This window comes from Pseudonaja textilis, chromosome 8, assembly GCF_049901715.1.
Source record: "Pseudonaja textilis isolate UNSWEBS1 chromosome 8, rPseTex1.2, whole genome shotgun sequence".
Taxonomy (NCBI): Eukaryota; Metazoa; Chordata; class Lepidosauria; order Squamata; family Elapidae; genus Pseudonaja; species Pseudonaja textilis.
In genome coordinates this window covers 28,123,428-28,145,996 of record NC_141997.1, presented here as the reverse complement: position 1 = coordinate 28,145,996, position 22,569 = coordinate 28,123,428, and the positions used below count along the sequence as shown (strand labels likewise).

Genomic DNA, 22,569 nt, shown 5'->3' with positions numbered 1-22,569 from the left:
GTATCAAATGTTAAGATATTATTAATAGTCATAGCTACAGTTGAAAGAGCAAACATTTTAAACTCATAGGGTTTTCAATTATGTTCACCAACATTTTCACCCAATTTAAAAAATCCAAATAACATTTATGAGTAGAGTTTCTGGAAAAATACCAGATGATTTGGAGACACAAATAAACTATCTGCATACTTTAGGACGTATAACTACTGTAGCTGTACATCACTAGATATTGATAGTTTGGGTTTGAAATAAAAAGGAAAACCAATATTAAGTTTTTAATGACTTAACTCATGCAATAACATCCAAATAATTTATTTTTGGAAAGTCATAGGAATTGCAATTAGATATTGAAGAATATCTTTAACAGGAACAACTTAAGGGAACAAAAAATTGTAAGTCTCATTAGAAATATAAGATATGTATACAATTAATTAAATCACTATCTCACATGAATCTAAGTTCAGAAGCACCTGGGGATGGGAGAGGAAGTTTAAAGAATCTTCCTTCCTGAAAAAAGTATCAGTAGCTGACATGTTTTGATTGATTCATTGTATTTCTAATCTAGCTAATTACAAGAGTTATAAATAACTTGCAAAGTTATTTGAGGCACAAAATCAGCAGTACAAAATCGTACAGTACTAAACCATATTAATAAGCAACATGTAAGGATATAAAACTTTCCAAAGACCATAGTTTAATTCATATTTCATTATTAATCGACCAATCCAATCAATATTTCAATTTCTGCCAGTGAAAAGCTATCGTCTCCTGTAATAATTGTAATTTTAAAAAACACACACCAGAATATTATAGAAGGTTTTGGAAATTTGAGAAGGATTCTTATTCTTCTTTCCAACCCCAACAGTCACTGAAAGACATACAACAAATTGCAGGAACTGAGCTTGGCTAGTCTAGTAAAGAGAAGGACCAGGGGAGACATGATAGCGGTCTTCCAATATTTGAGGGGCTGCCACAGGGAGGAAGGGGGCAAGCTATTTTCTAAAGCTCCTGTAGGCCAGACAAGGAATAATGGATGGAAACTGAACAAGGAGAGATTTAACCTGGAAACAAGGAGAAACTTTCTCACAGTGAGAACAATCAACCAATGGAACAGCTTGCCCTCGGAAGTTGTGGGAGCGCCATCAGTTGAGACTTTCAAGAAGAGATTGGACTGCCATTTGTCAGAAATGGTGTAGGGTCTCCCGCTTGGGCAGGGGTTGGACTAGATGACCTACAAGATCCCTTCCAACTCTGATTATCTGTATCTATCTGTATGTATCAGATTATGCAACCTACTGATTATAGACAATTAAAAATTATGTTCAATTTGGCTGACATGCTGAGTCTCTCTGAAAGATCTTTTATAATATCTCAATGAAAATTGGTTTGGAAAAAGCTACGAATGGGGAAATGGAGCACTGGGAGAGAAGGCGTAAGTCTGATGCCATCTTTAGTTCCATTTACTAAATTATTATACTGCCCAGCAGTATAATAAACAATCATGGGACCACTATTTTATACAAAGCAGAAATCATTGCTGGGTCTGCCTGTATGATTAAACTTGCAAATTAGTGTAAGAACATACTGCTGCTTTTGTGTAATGTATTGGAAAAAATGATAGAGATAAAATATTGATTCACTTTCAGCTCTCAAATATCTGCACATGTTTATCATTTCCCAGAACATATTCAGAAATAAGACAAGAAGCTTACTGTTTGCAGCTCCCTGTTTTGGGATTCATACAATAACAGTACAATCAGTAGGGCATCCACTGAACTTAATAAAAGTTGTCAGTACTAAGGTTGTTTCCATATTTTGTCTTCTCAGATCATAAATTGATTATGAGTGGAAATATATTCTCAAAGTATTTTTAGCTCAAGATATTGCTTTGCATGAATACAGAACAGCAATGCAATATTCATACTTTGTTCTGCTAAAATAGGCAGTATTATAATCTTTTTAAAAATAGTACATTCTTTATTTTAAATTGGGGGTTTGAATAATAATATTTGAATAATAACAATATTTATATTTGTCTCTTTTAAAGAATATATTGCAAGTAATAATAACAATAAAATATAACATAATGAATATAATAAATATAATACAGTACAATACAATACAATTTAATAAACATTATAAATATCCTTATTTGGTTCATAACGTGCAGGGAATATGTTCTGCATTTTGGATTTTAAAATAAGGTTGCGAATTAGATTAAACCTATTTTTGTTGAATTTAGTTCCCATTTAAATCAATGGAACCATCATTAGTATTTGATTTTAAGGAACCCAAATATAAATATACTTGTATTGCTGTGTTGATTAATTAGATAGCAAATTCAGTTGAACATATAGTACATGAGTCATGTGTTCGTGCGTGTTTAGGGACAAATACATAATTATGAAAATTTGCTATATAGTATGGAATTTAATTTTTTAACCTGTTTAGAATAAACATAAAAAAATTATAACCACTATAGATTATCCCATTAGAAAAAAAATCATATGAACTGTAAATGCATAAAAATGAAAATATGAGATCAAAATATACAGCAGCTGAAAAATGCAGCTTATTTATAGAATCATTTATAATTCTATCCAAATTAGAATTTTCAGTCATGTTAGAATTTTCAGCCACACATTTCTGAATGAGAATTACTATTGAAAGTGATGTAGCTGGTTGCTTACAGTATTTCTCAACATATTTAATACATTGGGGCATAGTTCAATGAGAGGGTTTCATTTTTCCCAATTTAAAAAGGAATAAGATTTTTCAAGGGCTGATCTTTCAGGATATTAATCTCTTGAAAATTTCTTTGATTAGTGTTGCATATTATTATGCTATTTTTGTGTCTAAATTTTTGTGAAATGTTTCATGTTCTGCTTGCGGCAATTAAAAGACTTGTTGGCTTAGAGTGCAGTCAAAAAGACATTAAACTGTTTGTGGCAAATGGATAATTATCATGTTTTAATTAATGATTTAAAAAAAATCAAATAAAAGAATACACAGAAACCTTTGGAGTAATGAGAAAAAAACAAATTGCACAGTATGTTGATGGAAATAATTCATATCTGATTTGTTCTTCTAAATAACGTTATTCTCAGTCATTTATCAAACAGTCATTTGTATTTTCAGCTTACCAATTATCTGAATTTTGGAGGAGAGGGAAAGGGTTTTCCAAAGCACAGGCTCAGCAAGAGAAAACGGGTTTCTTTATATATTTCAGGAAACAAGGAAATACAGGTCCTCTGATCTCCCTAAATGAAATTAATAAATTCAGGATATTTTATCAGTAGCAATAGTTAGGAATTTGAATTCAACCAACTCATTCTATATTCTCTTCTGAGCATCACTTCTTCTCTGTTGTCATTTTTTTGCTTTAGGGGGAAAAAAGTATGTAATGTCTCCAATTGTGGATGGGAGAGACCTTTGTTTCTCAATAGGAGAAAAAAATGGGCAAAAGCTAAACTTAACTTGAAGGCTACCCAGGAGTCACATGCTATATAATCCACAGTGTGAATGTTGGAGTTGAAGAGTTCATCACAGGGCCTTGAGCAATGAATCATTTGTAGGTTGGGGAAAATAATCCATACATTTTGCACATTAAGGAGTTAACTTAAAATTTGATGGCCGATTTGCAAAGCTGCACGAAGGTAAGCATCTTTTATTTTTCATTCTGTGCTAGGGGTTCAGGGAACGTAATCAAATATCTAGACAATTGCTTCTGTTAGAGCTGTTAAAAGCAAACATCCTTTGTCGTAGCAGAGAAAACCTGAATGGATGCAGTATTTCCTTCAGTGAAAGGCAGATAACAAAACACAATCTTTAACAAAACACAACAGACAAGACTAATAAAGATGTCTGGATGAACTGCTGGGTTTGTCTTCCTCGAATGAAGACAGAAGAATGACTATCATCATTAGCAGTATCCAATATTCAACACGCATATTGTAGAAAATGTATCTTTGTTTTTCAGGGCATTTCCAGTGAGAACTATTGCCGGTGAAACTTCAATTTGACAATTTATTGAAATCAAATGAAGTAATTTTAGTAAGGAGTGTTTATTTGCATGTGTTTTCACACGCATACCCAGGTTTACTATGTGCTAGAATTATTATTGTTTCAAAGGTTTCCTGATAAGATCATTTAGATACGACAGCAATATGTTGTATCAATTTTTAAACAAGCTGTGCATGAATTCTCTTCCAATAACTTTTCATCTGATTTTAGCTATTGTTAATAAATCTATTCACTTCGGCTGAAGTACTGTGCTATTTCAATATTTAAGAAACCAAGTAGAATAATTTGAAATCCTACTGATAGGACAGCCAACAATTTAGTCCAGTGATATGTATTTTCCAATTTTTCTTTTTTTAAAAAACTGGTCTTTTCTTTTCAAGTATTAAATAAGTCAGTTGATATGATAAAGCTTTATTAGTATATTTCAAGACCAGTTACAAGATCTGAAAGAACTTGTATGATACAATATGAGGAATAAATTATAGTTTTTAAAGAATAAATCCTTCTGTAATTAAGTACTTAGCCTGATTTAATGTTTTCTCCATAGCTGTTTTGGAAGGGAAGTATAGAAAAACCCCTTATGAAATTTAGTACTGACACAGGTGCTATAAAAACTACTACCTATACTATTTTGTACTGTCAGTTCTATAAAGACATTTGCCATCAGTTGATTGCGCTTTTTTAATCTAAATTTTTATTTGTGTTATTTGTTAAACAATCAAATCTATTTTTCTAAAAGTAGGTATCTGCTACAAATATATATAAGCTTTACTCCCAAATGGTTGCCAACAATCATTGATGTTTTGATACTTTACTGAATATATTTTTATTGGTCAATGACTGAAATAAAGTTTCTGTTTGTCTGTTACTTGCTTGTCTGTCTGAGAGAGAAGTGCATAACAGACAATGGTTTCTAGAACAATTGAAAATCTATGATGCAGCATCACACCATAGTATGACAGGTCATTTTATTGAGTCCAATTTATCTCTGCACTTGGATATGTTTTTAAAACTGGATGTAAATATTTTAGGTTATTAGAACTGGAGATACTGTCTATGAACTGTATATAGATACATCTGCTTCAGGATGTTAGGACTGATATAGAAGTTTAAAATGGATCTATATAACTTCTTTTTCTTGTAAAACATTGATAAGAAAGGATATCTGTCCATCTGCTAGAGGAAAATATTGTCACAAGCAGAAAACGACTTGAGAATCACCGAGGAAAGTGGTGGGTGGAATCAGAGTACAAAGTGCTAAAGGCTACCCATCCTTGTTCTCTCTTTTTTCCTGGCAATCTCCTTCTTTTCTTCTTTCTCAGATAACAGGCTTCTGGATAATAGCCAGATTACTCCCCCCACCAAAAAAACCCCTTAAATCTTGGCTATGTTGTCAGGCCTGGGTCTTACAGGCAACTGGATATCTTTTCAGATGGCTCCATTGTTGAGGTGGCCATTTTCATAATTCCTATCTTTTGGGCTGTAACTTTGCTTTTATGATATTTATTAATAAAATATTGTACACTTTATTGTTCTTATTGATTCTTGTTTATTGCTCAGACAGAGTCACCTTAGATGAGATGGGTGGTCTATACATTTGATAAATAAATATTTCCCAATTAAGCTTATGAGATTAATTGAAGTACATGAGAACAGGAAGAGGAGGAGAAATTTCAGGAAGTAAAATGACAAAAGTGAATGGTTTATTTGTTTGCTTGTTTAGTGCTTTCAAGTAATTCTTGACTCCTAGCAACTCCTAGCAACAAGCCCATGCAGCTTTCTTAGCAAAATTTCTGGAAGTTTATTTACCATTGACTTTATTTGTTCCTAGAGCTAAGGAATGGCCTAGTTGGCTTTATGGCAAAAGCTAACTCAAATTCACAGTCTCTGAAGTTCTGATGTATTACCTTTAACCCAAACTATATCAAACTGGCCTTCAATGGTTTGCTTTAATACTCTTCTCCAGGTAAATACATAGGAGTTTTGTTAACCATTACTCACTAGATTATTTACTGGCTGTACACAATGTGAGATATGTACTTGAGGGCTGTCTAATATTATTACCTTTTAATGTCTGTCTTGTTTGCTAATTTAATATATGGTATAATGATATATTTAACTTTATCATTTTCAAGGGTGTAAAGATCCATGTAATGGACAACAGAATTATTAACAATGATAGTTCAGTGAGGATGAAAAACTAAGTCCATCAGAAGTATTCTACCAGAAACACAACATATATTTGACAATGTATAAAACTTAAAAGTTAACACCCAGATATGCAGTTGGAATTAGGAACTGATCATTCTTCAGAAGCACTGTGTATTTTCCATTTTAGATTTGGAGGATAGCATCAAACAGGATGAGGCAGAATTGCTCCAATTTTTAGAACATAAATCCAATGGAACTGTGTCAGCATAAAAATGCTCCAATTGGCCACAGTAATCAATTTATTCACCTAATGTACCTTATTTTTGACTGTTGCCAGCAAATTTAAGAATACAGATTTTATAATTATAACATCCACTAAAAATAAATATGGTTTATTCATAATTACACAAAAGAGCTATATATAGTGGCTGCCTATGTATATAACTCCTCTACTCAACTGAAAATATACCTTCTGATATAGTTGCCATGATTTTTAAAATATATCACATACTATTTGTTTAGTAATTTCTCTCAGTGTAATAAACCTTAGCCTGGGGGCCTTCATGTCTATTGAGCCTCATTTCCCATAATCCCTAACTTGCAAATTCATTATTCTTGATAGATTTTACCGCCGTCAGCATCTGATACATCTGCAGAACCCCAGGTTCTGGGAAGCTGCAGTAAACCCTTCATTTTTCATTTGTTGGTGGTTCTTATTTGCACTACGTTCTGTTACTAAAATGTATGCATATGTATGAATAATTATGCAAAATGCTTTTGTTCACTCATTTGAACCTTTCTTTCAAAGCCTCATGCATCTCCCAAATTGAATGTTCTGCCAAATGAGTTTTCTTCAGGATTTTTTTTTTCCATAGTAGCTGAAGATTTCAAAATATCTCGCATCATTGCAATGTAGCTATGGAAACCTGTGACTCTCCAGGTATTGATGCATTAGAGCTCTCAGTATCTCTCACCATTAGTTTTGTCTTCTGGGACTTTTGAATGTTGTATTTCAATAACACGTAGAGACTGTAAATATCCTAATTCTGTACTAACAGGAGAGAAAAAAGTGAATTAAAAAAAAGAAGTGAGGACTTTTATTAATGAACCCTGACTTGGGAAATCCTATTGTTCTTTATGTTCTTCACTCTCAGCTTAGTAAAGATACTATGGCTGTTGAGCTTCTATAATTTATTTTAAGCTAAGTATTTTGTAATTCCTCCACCTAGACCATCTTCTCACTGACATGGTTGATGGGTAGAAAAAAATACTCATCCTTCTTTAACTCAGGTCAGGCTTGGGCTGGAGAATTTTGTAATTTCAAAAAGCCACTTGTTTTTCTTGTCCTAGCCAAGAGTGGATTGATGTGTTGCTATACGTTCAGAATTTGATTTTTCTTATATTGTACCAAATCTCACAAGAAATGGATTTAATTTATTGTCTCTAGGCAAAATAGTCGATTTCAGCATCTTAGCTATCTCCATTAGTTTCATTCTTCCATTATAGGTATATTGTCCTGTTTACCTCTTTGGGCATATAACAACCTTGCAGCCAATGCATATATAAAAACAAAGTCCCATGTTTTCTTTCCAATTATTCATCTGCTATCTCTAAAAGAAAGATTTGATTTTTACATTCATTTTCAAACTTTTCTGAAAGAATTTTTTCCAATTCCAGAATTTCTTAGCTGTCTTAAATGGCCACCAAAGTAACTACAGACTGATTATGTTTCTACTATTTATAATATTTTCTTTTATTTGTAATACCTTAATCCGGACATCACTTCTCCTGCATAACCATTGTTTTAAACCTGGATTAAGGACACTAGCTTCTCACTTAATCCAGAATCTCTCTTGATTAGTTTGAGCTAATTGCTTTCTTGTTACCTCAGAAATTGCTGTGGGCATAAAATATGAGAAAATATAAAAATCTGATATAATTTTTTTTGAATTCTTCAAGAAAAAGTAGAAAAAAAATATAAATGCGTGTGTGTGTGTGAGAGAGAGAGAGAGAGTGTGTAGAAAGAAAATAAGTGAATGGAGAAAAACTTGGAGGTAATTATGCATAAAATTTTTCATTCCCCACATTTAAAAGTAAAATTCTCAATATTTGAATTTTTTGTTTTCTTTGACACTAGGCTGTTTTTTGTTATAGAAAAATAAAATTATACATTGTAATGTTTTGAAGCCTATTCTTAGCTGTAAAGATACTCAATTTAGTCTTCCTTTGCTGAGAATAGATTACTTATTGCAGTTATTAAAACCTCACAATATACTTTTACCCTACTGAGATTATTGCTGAATTAATTAGCTAGAGAAATGTATCCATAAATTATTCCTCATTACAAACAATATTGGTGCATTGTCTTCTAAGCAGTCAAATTACTCCATTTTATTTCAACTCCATCATTCTACATTTTAATGGAGCTGCAACTTTTGCTTCTTATAGTTATTATTTTTATTAAATTTATTATTAACCAGCTGAAAATAGCCCGACTCTAAAAAAAAAAAAAAAAAAGTGGGGTGAGAGGATAGCAGAAAGGAAATGTTTTTAAAGTTAGTAGTAAAGTTCAATGAATTCCGGGGTGGGCTATACATATTCAGAATGGAATTGATGCCAAGGAAAGGAAAAAATAAACTATAGGTAAAAACTTGTTTTTACCCCTTGACTGGCTGAGAAGAATCATCATCGGGGTTTTGGAAGAATATCATTAATATCATGGCCTAGTTTTTTATACAGTGAACTTCTGTGGTACTCATTTTCAAATGTTTTTAAAAAATCTTGCTGCCATGTTTGGCAACTTGAAGGAAACATGTGAACTGATTCATGCTATAAAAAATAATTTAAGGGAAAAAAAAGTGAGAACGTCTATCCTCATGATTTTAGATAAGCTTTCCATTAACCATTCCTGATCTCCCTCCCTCTCTCTCTCCCTCCCTCATCTCTTTTCCCCATTCACCTGTGAGATGACCAGGGGTGGGGGCGTCTACCGTTTCTGTCCAGCTTTGTAGAACCGGTAGCTCTGAAGAGCAGCAAACACAGAATTGGTTCTGTGTCTGCTGCTGTTTTGGCCCACCCGCCTGCCCGGGCTCTTACCTGACCTTTATTTCTTGCTTTTTCAACCTCAGCTGCTTTGTGCGGCACAGCTGCAGTTGAAAAAGCAGGAAAAAAGTGCTTTTTCAAATGCTGCGTACCCGTGCACAATGCTGCTCAGCTGTTCAGGCAGCAAGCTGACGACAAGCATGCACGCAAAACGTAAATCAGCGAACCGGTAGTTACACTGGTCCGATCCCACCCCTGGAGATGACCAATGACAGATACATCATCACTACACCAAAATCCTTTTTACACCAAGTTTAAAATGGATTTTGGAGGAACCCACATTTATTTTTAACAGCAGTAAACAACAAAGAACGTTTCTTTGATTTCTTTTTTTTTAAAAACAAGTTTCTGTTATTATTTTTTTTTTGCCCTCTTAAAGCAGTGCTTGAAGCAGATGTTAATATTTTATATACAGTTTTCCTTAAGCCATAATTGGCAATAAAGACAAAATAATTTAATGTTTCAAGATTTCTTAGTGTTAACTAATTAAAGCAGCAGCAGGCCTGCAGCCTGGGACAATGGCAAACTTTCAGATGAATTAATTTTATGGAAGACCAACTGAGTAATTGGACGCCAATTACAGGCTGTTTAGCTCCTTCATCACCTTCATATATAATTAAATTCAATTGGTTGATACAGCTTCTATTTTTATGAGGGCACTTACAAGCTTTTTGAACCCCACTGTGACTTTGGAGCTAAGCCAATCAATTATTACTCATTTTGCTTTCAAATGGAAATTCTCTAGATTAGTCATATCTTCCATAATGCATTGCTCACATTTAAAATAACTGTATGCAATGCTCTGTACTGTACAACTGAGACAGAGATAAAAAGAAATATTTACCAATTGTTGTTATGACTAATGCTAAATTCAGTACATGAAATATAATTTGCACGCATCTTGGATATTAATATAGACATTGAAGCTACAGGGCTATTGATACATTCCCAAGGAGCAAAAATAATACTTTAGCATTAGAAGTTTGATGATTTGCTATTTTATTATATAATACCAGATGCAAATTATTAGCTAGTGATGAAAGTACTGTAATTGTTGTACACAGGCAACATTAACATACCTTCTCCTATATGCATCATGATTCATTTATTGCTTAAGCTTCTTTGTGAAAATTCAGTTTAATTGAGAATTGAGCTACATAGTTTTGGGCAAATGACTTTTTACTGCTTTTTTAATCTTTTGAGTAACTTAGGAGGGTTAGTAATTTCAGGCTCATTTTTAGAAGGTTTCCAAGTTTTGCGGGGGATTAAAAGGATTACTCTCTACCTCAAACACTGAAGCTTTTTAGCCACTTTATTTGGCAAATGTGGATGCATTTTCATGTTCAAATGGACAATGAATTATTAATGTTGCTTAATGACCTCTTGTCCATTGATGATACATGAAAAACATAGAAAAAACTGCCTAAAACTCACATGGTACCAATAAAATATTGGTTCCCCAGTGTTTATATCCAAACACATAATCCTCTGTGGGCAAGCAGGAAGTGATGATGATACTATCAATAGATTTTTCCCCACCGGCACTATGAATAATCAATGAAAATATTACAGCATGAGTCATTTTCTTTCCCTTAAGTGCATGTTTCACAAGGAGCAATTTTCTTTCATTTAATGCATGTTTTACAGATAGACATAGACTAATGGGAGGAGAAACATCAGAAGGTATTTTGTTTTGGAAAGGATGACAACTTTCTTTCTTTCTTTTTCTTTTTTTTTAAAGGAAGATTACACATCAAATTCTTTCTATTTAGTATTTAAGGTGGCAGCTACTATATGCCTAAACTATTCATCTCACTCTTGCATGTGGACTATAGAATGGGATAATAAACATAGTTTCCACTGCTAATACGGGGGTCCAGTTCTGAATGTTATTAAAATACAGTGGACTGGAATCATTGGCACACTAGTGGCTGAAGGTATTTTCACTACCGAATTTCATAGCAATATCAAGTTGGCTATTTACTCTGTTGGCTATTTACCTCTTTGACTCTGTAACTTCTGTAGGGATTGAATACTCAATTGTACTATCTTCTTTGGACTGTGTGTTGAAAATCCATTGTCTTTTTACAGACTTTCTAATATCCTTTTGCTTTTTGTGTCATCTACTTGTGAGAAACTTACACAAAATGAGATATGCAATAGAGAAAAGGAAGCCTACTATGTCTATTCTGATGGCATTTCCAAGATGTACAATTTCAGCTTTTGTCTTTTGATTTTGTCCAAATTATATCTCATTTGCACTTTAATTTAATTGTCCAGATACCCTGTTTTCTGTTATATTTTTTGGGTTTTGTCAGCTCCAAATTTTGAACATTCAACTGCTAATCAAAATTGACTAGATCATACAAAGGCACGTGTTCTGCAACTCTGAGTCAAGAACCTCTACGAGGTCACAAATGAATTTGCAACTGGGAGGAACTTATGCATATAAAGCAAGATCACCATCAGAAACTGCTCCCATTCTTTCTAGACAAGATGATGTCATCTTGTCAAGTACAATCCTTAGTGAATTCTTGCAAGGATGGAATTAGAGTTCTCCTGCTGTCCGTAGAATACCAGGTTACAAAGTCTGATTTAGAGTGAAAATCCAGAATCTTTACTTTCACTTCATTCATGACTTTTCCTAAACGTGAGTCATCATTTATTGTGTGCTGATTATTGTAGATGGATTACATTATATTACTTTTTTTTTCCTGTATGGATTATAACTAAATTGTGTGTGCAGTAGTTGAAAGCATTAAATATTGAATCGTTATTGTCTACTATAGCTATAATGTTGTCATTGTAAGCAGATGAGGTAGTCTGCTTGTTACAGGAGAGGAACAGAAGGATGAACCATGGTGGTTTCCTCCCTTTCTTCCTTTGTGAGACTAGACATCTTAATCTAAATGTGGTGCTATTGATTGCCAAGACTGTTAACGAAAAAAAAAAATGACCTGAGAATTGAATCCTGGATGAAGTAATTGATCTGAGATATACAATAGAGAAGTAGCCAGAAAAATTAATAGGCTAGTGCCTCCCTTGTATTTTGGATTGTTTTCCATAAATTACTATATTTATAATACAAAGGACTATAAGGAGCAGGGAAAAACCGTGTTCTCATATGATTGTTTCCCATGTAAATGTAAATATACAGTAGCAGGGTCAATGTAGAGGCAAAATTAATGGTTTTATCAGTTTCATCAATATAGAAGTCTAAGTCATTTTATTGGCACCAATGTCTCCTAAATGCACTAGAATATATACCCAATCAATTATTACTGAAGTTCATATAAATACTTAAATACAAACTGTAAAGTTTTATTTGTATGAAATGTTGATAGAAGCAAAAATAGCTTTTTAATCTGACAATTCTATGCATCTTTGATACGATGGAATAAAAATACTTATCTCAAAGCTCTTTAATTTCATATAGCATGACAAATAATTTAACTCATGCCATATATTAGATGAGGAGGCTGAAATAGCTGTCATCCCAAAAAAGAGTTTTAGATCTCATCCTGCTACTGGTCTTAGTTTCAACAATTGCCAAATTGACTGATCAGGTTCAAACCTGGAGATGCAGTAGAAATAGATCTGATCTGGATTGGTAGATCTCAATTTTGACCTTATTTTTTTTTATAGATTAAACAGGCAGACTTCCAAAATATTGGCATCTGGCTATATTTTGCCATCCTTTAAAAAGGAGGCAGGAAAGATTTTGCCTAATCATGTTCAATCAACTGTTTATTAAATTTACACTTAAATTGAAAAGTTGCAGACTGGATTGAGGCAGAAAATACTTTTGCACCCAATAAGTAGACATTACAAAAGACATCTGGATTAAGTTATTTGGTGTAGAAATACATTGCAATGTGGGCATCTGTCCTATATGTTGCATTCTTGTATTAAAATAAATTATATTGGTAGAATCAAATTATGACAAAACTTTAGAGATGTATCAGTTGTGCCTTGTCTCTGAAACATAACTATTTCCTGAGCAACAAGGGTTCCACATAAACTCCACTTTTAATTATCTCAAAGGCATTTAAAATATGGCATTTTCAGCACAGCTGAAAACATGAATGGGGTGGTTCTACTGTGAAGGGGAATATGAAGGGGAAGAAGGAGAAGCAGCAGAAAAACATTCATGCTTCAATGATCTGCTTAAATACATACTCTTCTAACATGGAAACTGTCAGGCTTTCTCAGTTTCTATCATTATTTTGTAAGTAGATTTAAAAGCACACTTAGTCCCATGAGAAATAGTGAAAAGAGGGACATTTCACAAGGAACTAGATTTCTTTTATTTTCAGTCTTGTTATTGATTCAAGATCCTGAGAGATAGAGCTGGTCATAGTCACTATATATCTCAGTGATTGGCAGTTGTAATAGTAAGTTTTGGTATACAACGAATATACCAATCTGCTAAAAAACAAAAGATGAAATAAAGGCTAGTAAATATGTTTTGTTTGCATGGGCTTGCTTTCATGTGTACATTTGTATAATTTGCATGTATTAACTTTTACTAGTGACTTGGGAAGCAAGCACATGTTGATAACTTTATGAGCTACTTACCATTTCCATTAACTAAAACAATACTAAACCTCTAAGCAGCAATACACACTTTCCGGAAGGTTCAAAAACACAACGAAACATGCAAAATGACAACATAACATTGTAAGCACTAGGTACATATTATGTTTTATAGCTATTTTTTTTTTATTTTTTACAAATTATAAATTCTATAGCAAAATGTATCATGAATTGAGACTCCACTTATGCATAGTGGATATTTCTCAAGACACTTTCTTGGAAACATTTTTTTGAGATTTCTTTCTTTTTCTCCATACTCCAAGGCAAAAAGGGAAAAGAAAAGAAAGGAAAAGAAAAAAAAGAAAAGAAAAGCGCTTTGAACAATATATTCTAAAGTTTGTCTCTCAATGGTTGACCATTCCCCATGATGTTGTGGAATAATAGTAAAGATGAAACAGAATAGAAAAAATTATACATTTCACAGACTTCTGAGAAAGATTGGTTTCAGCCCTACATTTAGAGTGGCATGCAATTGCATCCCCAAACTGAAAAGGGGATTTTTTTTGGATTACTTAAAATTTGGGGAAATTTTTATATATATAAATTTAAATTTAAATATATATATATGGATTATTATTATTATTGCTTTTCCTACATTTCCTGCCAGAGACCAAAATCTGTTACAGAATGTCAGAAGACAGTCTAATGTTCAGGACGAAAAATGAGGCTAGGAGTAATTCTTTGGGTGGAAGTTTGCCCCAAATGTCTGGATATAGCCTGAAAGCTTGAAACAAATGTGATTGGTCACCTTGGACAAGCTCAGAGCATGTAAAAACAATCACCATCATTCATATGCTTCAACTTTCACTAATTCAACCCTGTTGTGAGAAAATGAGCTAACTGCCTTTTTATAGAATTATTCATTATTGTCCCCCTGTCGATAAGAGCTGCATCAATGTGAGAAAGTCACAAGCAATAATTAAAATAAATGTGAAGGCTTCCAGGGGGATAAAATGGCTAAAGCTCACACTAAATAGTTCTCTTGCAGAGCTAGTTTTCCAGAGAATAAACTAGTGGCTCACGACCTCAAATCTCCTATCATCTGCTTACATGGACTGTTGAATATTGCCTAAACAGGAAGCCTACTTTTTCCACATCAACTCAAAAAGCTGTTCTACTTTTGCAAAGTGTGGCAGAAAAGGAGTGGGAGAGAAAAAAAGAAAATTCATCCCATTTCAAACGTGACTTTCTGTCCATGTCAACATTCTAGAGAGAGAGTTTGTGCATTGAAATTTTTATGCGTTACAATTATTTTTTCAATTTGCACTTCTGCTGCTCACTGAAACAGCATGACCAAGCATGTTCATGTTAAGGGTGAAGAAATGATCATCACAAAGTAACTATATCAGACTTGCAGTTAAAACAGAAATGGGAGACTGGCATTCAACTGTGAGCTTTGCAGTGCACTTTTTCAGCATAGACAGGAAGATGGCAGGTTTGTGCAATGTGCCCCCTTGCATTTTATTTCTATTTCAACTATTTCTTGAATCCTGTCTTTTCAAATAGTGGCAAGTCATTATTAGACTTAGAGAGATTTCTAAAGAAATTGAGCACTTTTAAAAAGCTGCTACAGTCAATGCCACTGAAGCTTTCAGTATGTTCTTAGAAATTTGTCCGGTAAAATGCAGGGCAATGCATTTCAGGGAAAACATGCATGGATTGAACTATTAGATTAGTCAAAGATGCTGCCCTCACAGGAACATTTTATAAATCTAATTCCCTGCTCTTCTTTCTGAAATCATAATAATCTCCAAAAACTGTCTATTCATAGGATGCAGGTGCCTTCAAGGTAGAAATTTTGCAGGGGTATTAGGGGTTCCAGATTTGGATTACAAAAGTCCAGATGATCAGTAGAGACAAACAACAGAAATACCAAAAAATTGCTCTCTTTTACACTTTCTTGTTATTTTTCAGACTCTTGCAGTCCAGATACAATAGCCGTAATACATTAATCACACATTAGTCAGCTTGTAGGACTATGCACGCTTTTAAAAGGATTTTTAAAAAATATATTTCAAACCAGGCATAAGTCATTCATTGCTTTGTTATTCTTTAAAGCAACTTTTTCAGATTTCTGTGCAGGTTCAAAAAAATGCTGCTGCTTTAATAAATATACTAACTTCAACGAATAGATTCCTTAAAACACTTTCTATGGAGATTCTCAAACATCCAGGTCATGATTGTCCCAAAAGTGCTTTTCAAAAGGCATCTTCAAGGGGAAAAAAAAATCAAGTAAGTCCAACTGCCTTTTGAAATGCACCTTTGAGACATCCTTAAAATGCTGGCATCCCTCCCTTGCACACAAACTTGCATAGAACCTGGGAAAACTATAGGCTGCTTTAATGAAGAGCTATACTAGTGTGATGTCTGAAGGAATTCTTCCAAACCAACCCAGATCATTAAACTTGGGAAGCCTATACACTTCGATAAAAAAATAATAATAATAAACTTGAAACATGCACAGCATAGCTTGGCTTCCCCACAAGCAACAATCCAATGGTATAGGAATTTTAATGTGTATGTGTGTCAAAGATGGTATTCAGCAGGTTCTGACCAGTTCTGGAGAACCAGTAGTGGAAATTTTGAATAGTTCAGAGAACTGGCAAATACCACCTCTGACTGGCCCTGCTCCCATCTATTCTCTGCTTCCCAAGTCCCAGCTGATCGTCTGGGTCTTCTTTTGTTGTCCTGCACAGAAGAATGGAGCTGGAAAACAGGTTAGTGGGGTGGAGAGGGAATGGGATTTTGCAATAACCTTCCCCCTGGAGTGGGATGGAAATGGAGATTTCACAGTATCCTTCCCCTGGAGTGAGGTGGGAATGGAGTGTTTACAGTATCCTTTCCCTGCCACGCTCACCAAGTCACACCCACCAAGCCACACCATGCCCACCAAGCCAAACCCATCAAGCCACACCACATCCACCAAGCCACAGCCACAGAATCAGTAGTAATTTTTTTTGAATCCTGCCACTGGTGTGTGTGTTTATATTGTACTTCTAATGTGGGCTTATTTTGAGTGCCCATATACTTTTGGCTTCTAACTGCCAGAACAGAAATGATCTGGTTTCAGATTAATTCCTGGTTAAAGCACGATCCACATATAAGCAGAGCTTCAAGAGAATATATTCTTAGAGACCTTTCATATCTTTCATTTATATAACCCACTAACTTTGCCTTCTAAAGTTGCTTTACTATGTACAGTATCTTCAACAAAATCCATCTTAGCTAGCCAGTTCTGGACAACTGTGAAAATCACTCCCACCCCCCAGGCAAATTATTTACACTGGAATTAATGCCACACACACACACACACACACACACACGTTCAGAACACCAAGAAACTATGAAGGGAATAACCACGATTTCACAGTGGAGTGGTTCCTTGTGGGAAAGAAAAATCATAGCACCACAGAAAGAAGGATGAGGTGATGGTTTTATCCAATAAGAAATCACCTCCCTTAGAGCTCCAGAAGAAAGGTTCTAAAAATCTTATTTCCATGTTCCTTTTAAAACTGAAGCCAAACCTGATGAGCTTGTAGCAACGCACAATCTATAATTATGCTGGTCTTAAATAGTTTCTTGTTTGGGGAAGGGCCTTAACTCAGTTGCTCTATCCTTTATTCTGCAGCTTTCTAACAGGTTTAATTTCATTTAATGTTTAATGGCCATGTTATTTAAGTACAGGTTTTGCATAAGGTAAAAGAGACAGAATAATTGACAATTAAGAGTTGTAAGAAAATTAGTGCAACTCCACTGATATTTTTTTCTGGTGGGGTAGCTGACTTTGCAAGGGTGCTGACAGAAGATAATTCTTCTCCAGGGACTGACAGTTCCAACTTCCAAGTAGGAATTGATTCTGTGTGAGTCATTTCTATTAGGGAGAATATCCACGTGCAGGATTAAAAACAGGAACCCTGAACTAAAATATATAATGCTTAACTTAAAAAAGAAGATCCATATTCATTTGGATCGATTCCAGTTGACCATCTGGGCTTAGGAGCAAAACGATGAGAAAGGATAGCATCACCACCTGCGTTCTGGATCCTTGCCTATCCTGACTTGGAAAAAGCTGGTGTGGAAGATTTATAACATGACTTATTGTATTATTTATCTAAAAGATAGAAGCAAAATTTCTTTTGCTATCTTCTTTCCTCTGTGAAAGGGAATAATTTGTCTGGGCATGGTCTATTTCAGCTTGGGCCATGACGTGACAATGAAAAAGAACAGAACAATTGCACATCTTTCTCCCAACTAGGGCGTTGGATTTTGATATCCATTCACTGACTTTTCCTTCTAGGCAGCTTCTCAGCACAGTATTATTTGACTTGGCAGCCAATGTCTTAAAAGAAGCAGATTAAACAATGTGTTCAGAGGAAGCCAGCCTACTTGAAAAGTTACATAAGCAACAAGGTGCTGCAATTTACATGCACAAGCTGTTGGATGATCTAAGAGTTGGCCCGTGCATGGAATGGCTTGCTAACCGAAGTCTAAAAGCCGAGTCAGCCTGAGTTGGTATCACCTGGAATATCAGACTGGATTCTTTTCCATATGTGAAATTGGTCAGAGCAAAAAAAAAAAATAGAAATAATCCCAAAATATAATTGGTAAGAAGCGTGAATAAATAACCCAGATTGAATTGGTCTTTTCTTATAAGGTTTATGCCATCTCCTGTCAACTCTAAACCTCTGTAACTTTTCTTTTGCTAAACAACCTGGAGATAGTCTAACCTGCAGATGGGACAGGCATTAGCATTGACAAACAGTATGCAGCATATTATACTGGTTTATATTTAAACAAGTTGTCATTGCTGCAACGTTTTCAAATTAGCCATTTGTGAAAGCAGGGAAGAGAAGTAAGAATTCTGAGTTGTGTAAACTATAAATTCTGAAATTCAGTTTCCATCCAAAGACCACACCAGTTATTAAAATTATTTTGTTCCATTAAGTCCAATGGCTTTCTCATCTCAGCCTCCCTCATCTCACAAAAATGGGATACTTTCAGATGCTTTCCCGGGAGGAGCTCCTTGAATGGATAATAACTGGTTAAGTAAGTGATTATATAAGTCCCTTGAACCCATATAATAGAATTCATGCTAAATCAAAACTACTGCTCTAAATTGCAGCCAAATCCTATTAGGAACAGTGCAAAACCAACAAGGTAAGTCTAATGTCGTCATAGCAACTAGTGCCAATCAACAAATAAGCTACTGTGTTTTTTACTTTTGCTTTTTTATTTCTATTTCAGGGCCACCTAACTCCACAAGGATTCAAGGCAGCTTACAGATAAAATATAAAACAAAAAAACAAGAGAACTAGAAGACAAAACCAAAATGACCTAAGAACAAAAAAAAAACAAATCAAAGAAGCTCAACCACCATCCTAATCCAAGGCATGAGAGAATAAACCAAATATTTAGCAATTTGTTCAATGTAGAGTAGAAGCATTATAAATTTATGGGGGGCATTTTCCTTCTAGGGAAGAGCCATGACAGAGAAGGCACTTTTCCTAGATCGTGCAACATGTGTCCAGAAAATACCCATCACCTGGCATGCTGTCATTCTGTCTCTTTAAACTATCTACCAACCCAACATGTCAACGTTGGCTATAAAAGCTATAAAACCCCCAAAACTTTAACCTTAGACTGTCTACTATTGACCTCACTATGTTTATACTTATACCTGTTACCTTATAATTGCTTGACAAAATAAATAAATATAAATAAATAAATAAAAAGCTGAAGTGGGGGGGAGAAGAAGGTGCATATTGTGCAGAAAAAAAGCAGCCAGAAAGTGTTAATTTTCTTTAACAGCACTCAAAAGGAGTAGGAGTAATGGGATTCATAAAGAGCAGTAGAAGCAGCATTGGGGAAGAGTGAAGTAGTGGAGAGGAATGATCTCATCTCTGTCCTGAGTCATTAACAAATGTGATAAATGCTGCTTCTATACCAAAACCTATCCTGAAATAATCTGCTTCCTCTAGGGTCCTCTGGAACTGAAGCCAAATCACCTTCTCTGCCATCTTTCCCAGGAATGGAAGATTGGGAATTGGAAAGAAATTGTCCATTGGGTCCATTTTGTAGTACCTATAGTTTCCAGGTGGTCTGCAAAGGCAGTTTCAAGGAGACCAAGAACTTGAACCATAAGGTCACAAGAGCATGAGTCAATGTAGTGAAAGCTCGCACTCCAGAAATGGCCACAACTGACACATCAAATGAAACTAAAGGGAAATCCTCCTGATCACCTATACTTGTTCATCCAGCAATAGCACAGATTCAGAAGGATATTGTTCTGACCAAGGCTTCCTGAGACAGTAACAATCACATGCTGTTCCCCAAAACCTTGTTTTTATTTCAATGGCTGTGAATTATATGCATTCACAGCCCGTAACGAGTGCCAAACAGTTCATGAATAATCCAACAGAAGTCTGCCACAGTCTTTCGGGATAAGGCTGATAAACATCTTTATCTCCCTTGAAATGCTGCCAATGACTACATTGCCAGTTAGCTGTATAAGGCCAAATGAAGCACAAATACAGAGCTTCAGATTTTAAACAAACCAGAATGAACAAAGTTGCTTCCTGCAAAGACTCATGTCCCTTTGCTCCTCCTTATGTCTTATGGGAGGGGCCAATCATCTCCAAACCTTACTCCCGAGTCACCCTTTTTGTCTTAACTGTTCTTGCCATCTGGCAGCTCTGTGCAAGTGCGCAGTGGCGACAGGTTCTTCCTGTTCCTCTGCCTCACTGATGTCAGATTCTGGAAGCTCTAGAGTCAGCACATAACTCTCAGATGGCCCTGGCCCCATCTCTGTGTCGGATGCAGATCCCTCGTCTGAGCCCTCCCCAGACTTCAGGACTGGCCCATGTTCCTCTCCACTGTCCTACTCTGCTGCCACCTCCACAGGCTGCTGCCAGATCACAACAGATATCTATTTGTGGATGGACAAGTGTCACCCTGGACAACATTAGAGGAATGTGATTAACAGACAGTTATTCTATTTTTCTTCAATTTAACTTTAGTCTATTTTGTCCCATGCAACTTCTGATGGCCTCTAGGCATCAGGGCAGCACTTCAATAGCATTCTAGCTGGGACTGAGTATCATCATTACTAGAGATGCTATATATGCTCTGATGACTTCAGCAGCATCTTAACCTGGGAGTTGCTGCTGACCTGATCTCTCCATCACTAACTGGAACTGAAATAGGAATGGAAACATTGCAATCTGGGTGGCTACTTTGGTCACTGTTATTGCTGGATTTCCAACACCTGCTCAACAGATTTCCCCAAATTTGTTTAGATGGATCACATCCTTTTTCACACTGAGGTCTGCACACATAGTTGCACTCCAGGTACATTTATCCAGGAGATAAAAAATAAAATTAAGCTAAGAATTCCTCTGAGTTGCCCTGAAATCCTAAAGATTTCATGGGCACCTCCATTTAAATTTTTTTTAAATAATAAGGGTCTGCCATAGCCTTGAGCTCTCATTCCGTTTTTTCCATCTGAAAGTTCTTACCCACCATTCAATGACATCTGTTTATTTTGACTGCCTTTTGCCCCCCTTTCACACCAAATGGGTTCAGGTTATTCTTACTGATTGATGATTGAGAGTGACCTCTGCAAATTTATGTACTAGTACTAGATTTTAACATGCCATAATAGTAAAGGATACTAGCAATTGATTGTCTCTGTGCTGGACCAAAGATAAGATTTTAACACAAGTTGGCAGACAAAAAAAAAAAAAAGTCCCCATCTTTCTTCTGGATTTTTTTTTAACTGCCCAATTTTGCTTGTAGATGTGGGATTTCCTGGTGATCCAGGTCCAACTTCCTTTACCGGCTCAAAAACCCAAAGCAGCTAAATGCTTCCCTCCAGCTAAGAGGAAATTCATTTCATTTCATGACAGTTACTCTGATTACTGCCATGTACATTACATACTTTCTCCTAAAAGGACAATTCAACACCCACTTTTGTAGAGGCTTTTGGAGGCTATTCAGACTTTGAGTTTCTCATTTAAATGAAATGACTGTTAAAGCCATGTGAACAAGGTCATTGAAATGAACTCCATTGATGAAATGCTACTATGTTAAAATGCAACTAAAACTCATATCATGTACTAGTCACTTCTCTGTGTAAATAGTAATATAAAAATATTCATATGCTTTTGATGCATATTATCCTACCCTTCCATTATGTACTATGAGCTTGAGGCAAAGAACTGTTATGTATGCTACTGTTTAACCAATGTACCCATGTACTTTTTGGGCAACAGCTATTATGCAATAGAATAAGTTACTTTAAATTTAAGCAAGGTGTAAAGTGAGTATTTAATCTCAACACTTTTCTTATTAACTAGAACTCTAAAAGAGCTCCTTGTCTTTTGATGGTGAGTAATTATTAGCAGTGCACTTCAGCACTGCTTGGAGCATGGACATATAGTCTGAGAAAGCTGAATTACTTGATTTGCTATTATTGGTTTACTTGCCCAAGAAGTGCTTTTTACATTGTTTTGCTCTGATTCCATGCCAAATAACAATACCAGGCTACTATGTTTGCTAATTTCCACTCTCAGGATACTAGTTAGTTGGTGTTATACTTGTTCAAGTGAAACATTGAGGTTTAATTCAGTCCACATTCTACTCAGTTCTGTTTTGCAATATAGTTTGGTTTATACAGGTACACCTTTTATTTCTGTATTT

At 35.0% G+C, this 22,569-nt stretch overlaps 1 long non-coding RNA gene across 3 annotated transcripts in view; it reads left to right on the top strand.

The window, feature by feature from the left end:
• Positions 1-22,350, top strand: part of LOC148125159 (uncharacterized) — a 258,785-nt gene extending 236,435 nt beyond the window's left edge. For 2 of the 3 annotated variants that reach the window (XR_015744584.1, XR_015744585.1), the window contains exon 4: positions 19,117-19,202. This is a non-coding gene — a long non-coding RNA (uncharacterized LOC148125159). Of the gene's footprint in view, positions 1-19,116; positions 19,261-19,850 lie in introns of those variants that run through there. The other variant, XR_015744586.1, reaches the window with a different exon arrangement.
• Positions 22,351-22,569: the final 219 nt, after the last annotated feature.